Source organism: Bos javanicus, chromosome 6, assembly GCF_032452875.1.
Source record: "Bos javanicus breed banteng chromosome 6, ARS-OSU_banteng_1.0, whole genome shotgun sequence".
In the NCBI taxonomy this organism is placed as follows: domain Eukaryota; kingdom Metazoa; phylum Chordata; class Mammalia; order Artiodactyla; family Bovidae; genus Bos; species Bos javanicus.
Genome location: NC_083873.1, coordinates 64840569 through 64846568, shown reverse-complemented (window position 1 = coordinate 64846568; position 6000 = coordinate 64840569).

Below are 6000 nucleotides of genomic sequence, written 5' to 3'. Positions count from 1 at the left end.
CCCCATAGGTGGCATCCTGCCAGGTTCCTCCGTTCATGGGATTTTCCAGGCAAGAGTACTGGAGTGGGTTGCCATTTCCTTCTCCTTATATAGCCTACACATAATTGTTGCTCATAATTTCACTTACAAAGAATTAAGCCATAGATAATGTAGAAAAAAATACTATATAAAAGATCATTCTTTGGCTGCGATCCAAAAGTCTACAAATAATAAATGCTGGAGAGGGTGTGGAGAAAAGGGAACCCTCTTACACTGTTGGTGGGAATGCAAACTAGCACAGTCACTATGGAGAACAGTGTGGAGATTCCTTAAAAAACTGGAAATAGAACTGCCTTATGATCCAGCAATCCCACTGCTGGGCATACACACTAAGGAAACCAGAAGGGAAAGAGACACGTGTACCCCAATGTTCATCGCAGCACTGTTTATAATAGCCAGGACATGGAAGCAACCTAGATGCCCATCAGCAGATGAATGGATAAAGAAAGCAGTGGTACATATACACAATGGAGTATTACTCAGCCATTAAAAAGAATACATTTGAATCAGTTCTAATGAGGTGGATGAAACTGGAGCCTATTATACAGAGCGAAGTAAGCCAGAAGGAAAAACATCAATACAGTATACTAACGCATATATATGGAATTTAGAAAGATGGTAACAATAACCCGGTGTACGAGACAGCAAAAGAGACACTGATGTATAGAACAGTCTTATGGACTCTGTGGGAGAGGGAGAGGGTGGGATGATTTGGGAGAATGGCATTGAAACATGTAAAATATCATGTAAGAAATGAGTTGCCAGTCCAGGTTCGATGCACGGTACTGGATGCTTGGGGCTAGCGCGCTGGGACGACCCAGAGGGATGGTATGGGGTGGGAGGAGGGAGGAGGGTTCAGGATGGGGAACACATGTATACCTGTGGTGGATTCATTTTGATATTTGGCAAAACTAATACAATTATGTAAAGTTTAAAAATAAAATAAAATTAGAAAAAAAAAAAGAAAACACGTTGCTAAATAGAAAAAAAAAAAAAGATCATTCTTGCCTGAATTTATCATTACTATATACATTGCAGAACAGTGATTTTTCTGTCATTCTTTTTTAAATTTTAAATTTATTTATTTATTTTTAACTGATGGATAATTGCTTTACAGAATTGTTTTGGTTTCTGCCAAACATCAACATGAATCAGCCATCAGTTCAGTTGAGTCGCTCGGTTGAGTCCGACTCTTTGCAACCCCATGAATTGCAGCATGCCAGGCCCCCCTGTCCATTACCAACCCCTGGAGTTCACCCAAACTCATGTCCATCGAGTCAATGATGCCATCCAGCCATCTCATCTTCTGTCGTCCCCTTCTCCTCCTGTCCCCAATCCCTCCCAGCATCAGGGTCTTTTCCAATGAGTCAACTCTTCGCATGAAGTGGCCAAAGTACTGGAGTTTCAGCTTCAGCATCAGTCCTTCCAATGAACACCCAGGACTGGTCTCCTTCAGAATGGACTGGTTGGATCTCCTTGCAGTCCAAGGGACTTGCAAGAGTCTTCTCCAGCACCACAGTTCAAAAGCATCAATTCTTCGGCACTCAGCTTTCTTTATGGTTCACATCCATACATGACCACTGGAAAAAACCATAGCCTTGACTAGACGGACCTTTGTTGACAAAGTAATATTAGTAATCGTAATAGCTCTTTAATATGCTATCCAGGTTGGTCATAACTTTCTTTCCAAGGAGTAAGTGTCCTTTAACTTCATGGCTGCAATCACCATCTGCAGTGATTTTGAATCAGCCATAAGTTTACATATATCCCCTTCCTCATGAACCTCCCTCCTATCTCCTTCCCCGTCCCACACCTCTGGGTTGTTACAGAGCCCTGGTTTGAGTTTCCTGAGTCATTCTTCATATTCTATCATTCTTTGCAATTATCAATCAGATTTTCTCCTCAAGAGTCTTCCCTTCTCCCTGAATTTATTTGTTTGCTTGTTTTTTAGTGATAATATGTAAAACATGAATTTTTAAAATATTTGTTGTCTTTTATTTTCATTGACCAGATCTGTTTTATTTTCACAGCATCCTTTGGTTCAATTCAGTCACTCAGTCTTGTCCAACTTTTTTTAACCCCATGGGCTACAGCATGACAGGTTTCCCTATCCATCACCAACTCCTGGAGCCTACTCAAACTCATATCCATCACATCAGTCATCCTCTGTCATCTCCTTCTCCTCCTGTCTTCAATCTTTCCCAGCTCTCATCTTCTGTCATCTCCTTCTCCTCCTGTCTTCAATATTTCCCAGCATCAGGGTCTTTTCCAATGAATCAGCTCTTCCCATCAGGTGGCCAAAGTATTGGAGCTTCAGTCCTCCCTATGAATATTCAAGGTTGACTTCCTTTAGGATTGACTGGTTTCATCTCTTTGCAGTCCAAGGGACTCTCAAGATTCTTCTCCAACACAACGGTTTTAAAGCATCAATTTTTCAACTGTCATTATTTATTTTGAAAATTTAATTCTCAAATTTGGTTAACAGTGGGAAATTTGTCAAAACTGGCTCTTGTGTCATTTGTATAAGACTTCTCATTTGTGAGGGTTCGCAGATTTTCTGGCACAATAAGTTATTCCATAATTATCTTGCACTTTCACTGAAATCAGCTATTTCTCTAAGTAGTCCTGTTTTACTTTAAAAAAATATTTATTTTAATTGGAGGCTAATTACTCCACAATATTGTAGTGGTTTCTGCCACATATTGACATGAATCAGCCATGGGTATACATGTGTACCCCATCCTGAACCCCCCTCCCTCCTCCCGCCCCATCCCATCCTTCAGGGTTGTCACAGTGCACCAGCCCTGAGCTCCCTGTCTCATGCATCAAACCAGGACTGGCAATCTATTTCATATATGGTAATATACATGTTTCAATGGTAATATACATGTTTCAATGGTATTCTCTCAAATCACCCCACCCTCACCTTCTCCCACAAAGTCAAAAATTCTGTTCTTTATCTCTGTGTCTCCCTTGCTGTTTTTCATGTAGGGTCTTCATTACCATCTTTCTAAATTCCATATATATGCATTAATATACTGTATTGGTGTTTTTCTTCTGACTTACTTCGCTCTGTATAATAGGCTCCAGTTTCATCCACCTCATTAGAACTGATTCAAATGTATTCTTTTTAATGGCTGAGTAATATTCCACTGTGTCTATGTACCACAATTTTCTTATACATTTGTCTGCTGATGGATATCAAGGTTACTTCCACATCCTAGCTATTGTAAACAGTGCTGCGATGAACATTGGGGTACACATGTCTCTTTCAATTCTGGTTCCCTTGGTATGTATGCCCAGCAGTGGGATTGCTGGGTCATATGGCATTCTATTCCCAGTTTTTAAAGGAATCTCCACACTGTTCTCCATAGTGGCTGTACTAGTTTACATTCCCACCAACAGTGTAAGAGGGTTCCCTTTTCTCCATACCCTCCCCTCTCCAGCTTTTATTGTTTGTAGACTTTGGCAATGGCACCCCACTCCAGTACTCTTGCCTGGAAAATCCCATGGACAGAGGAGCCTGGTGGGCTGCAGTCCATGAGGTCGCACAGAGTCGGACATGACTGAAGCGACTTAGCAGCAGACCTTTTGATAGAGCCATTCTGACCAGCATGGGACGGTACTTCATTGTGGTTTTGATTTGCACTTCTCTGATAATGAGTGATGTTGAGCATCTTTTCTAGTGTTTGTTATCCATCTGTATGTCTTCTTTGGAGAAATGTTTGATTTGTTCTTTGGCCAATTTTTTGATTGGGTCATTTATTTTTCTGGTATTCAGCTGAATGAGCTGCTTGTATATTTTTGAGATTAATTCTTTGTCAGTTGCTTCATTTGCTATTATTTTCTCCCATTCCGAAAGCTATCTTTACACCTTGCTATAGTTTCCTTCATTGTGCAAAAGGTCTTAAGTTTAATTAGGTCCCGTTTGTTTACTTTTGTTTTTATTTCTATTCCTCTAGGAGGTGGGTCAAAGAGGATCCTGCTGTGATTTATATCAGAGAGTGTTTTGCCTATGCTTTCCTTTGGGAGTTTTATAGTGTCTGATCTTGCATTTATATCTTTAATCTATTTTGAGTTTATTTTTGTGTATGGTGTTTGAAAGTGTTGTAGTTTCATTCTTTTACAAATGGTCGACCAGTTTTCCCCGCACCACTTGTTAAAGAGATTGTCTTTTCTCCATTGTATATTCTTGCCTCCTTTGTCAAAGATAAAGTATCCACAGGTGCATGGATTTATCTCTGGGCTTTCTATTTTGTTCCATTGATCTATATTTCTGTCTTTGTGCCAGTACCATACTGTCTTGATGACTGTAGCTTTGTACTATAGCCTGAAGTCAGACAGGTTGATTCCTCCCATTCCATTCTTCTTTCTCAAGATTGCTTTGGCTATTTGAGATTTTTTGTATTTCCAGACAAGCTGTGAAATTATTTGTTCTAGTTCTGAAAAATACCATTGGTAGCTTGATAGGGATTGCATTGAATCTATACACTACTTTGGGTAGTATACTCATTTTCACTATATTGATTCTTCCAATCCATGAACATGGTATATTTCTCCATTTATTTGTGTCATCTTTGACGTCTTTCATCAGTGTTTTATGGTTTTCTATATATTGGTCTTTTGTTTCTTTAGGTAGATGTATTTCTAAGTATTTTATTTTTTTGTTGTTGTTGCAATGGTGAATGGAATTGTTTCCTTAATTTACTTTTCTGTTTTCTCATTGTTAGTGTGTAGGAATGCAAGGGACTTCTGTGTGTTAATTTTATATCCTGAAGTTTTACTATATTCATTGATTAGCTCTAGTAATTTTCTGGTGGTGTCTTTAGGGTTTTCTATGTAGAGGATCATGTCATCTGCAAATAGTGAGAGTTTTAATTCTTCTTTTTCAATCTAGAGTCCTTTTATTTCTTTTTCTTCTCTAATTGCTGTGGCTAAAAATCCTAAAACTATGTTGATAAGTAGTGGTGATAGTGGGTACCCTTGTCTTGTTCCTGACTTTAGAGGAAATGCTTTCAATTTTTCACCATTGAGGATGTTTGGTGTGGGTTTATCATATATGGCTTTTATTATGTTGAGGTATGTTCCTTCTATGCCTGCTTTCTGGAAGGTTTGTATCATAAATGGATGTTGAATTTTGTCAAAGGCTTTCACTGCATCTATTGAAATAATCATATGGTTTTTATCTTTCAATTTGTTAATGTGGTGTATCACATTGATTGATTTGCAAATATTGAAGAATCCTTGCATCACTGGGATGAATCCCACTTGGTCATGATGTGTGTCCTTTTTAATATGTTTTTGGTTTCTGTTTGCTAGAATTTTATTGAGGATTTTTGCCTCTATTTCATCAGTGATATTGGCCTGTAGTTTTCTTTTTTTGTGGCATCTTTGTCTGATTTTGGTATTAGGGTTAAGATGGCCTCATAGAATGAGTTTGGCAGTTTACCTTCCTCTGCAATTTTCTGGAAGAGTTTGAGTAGGATAGGTGTTAGCTCTTCTCTAAATTTTTGGTAGAATTCACCTGTGAAGCCATCTGGTCCTGGGCTTCTGTTCATTGGAAGAATTTTGGTTACAGTTTCTGTTTCTGTGCTTGTGATGGGTCTGTTAAGATTTTCTATTTCTTCCTAGTTCAGTTTTGGAATTTGTATTTTTATAAATATTCATCCATTTCATCCAAGTTGTCCATTTTATTGTCACATAGTTGCTGATAGTAGTCTCTATGATAGTTTGTATTTCTGTGTTGTCTGTTGTGATTTCTCCGTTTTAATTTCTAATTTTGTTGATTTGGTTCTTCTCTCTTTTTTTCTTGATGAGTCTGGCTAATGGTTTGTCTATTTTATTTATCTTTTCAAATAACCAGCTTTTAGTTTTGATGATTTTTGCTATAGTCTTCTTTGTTTAACTCATACCAGTTTTCTCAGTTAATAGACTTTTCACTTCTGTTGTCATTAACATGAA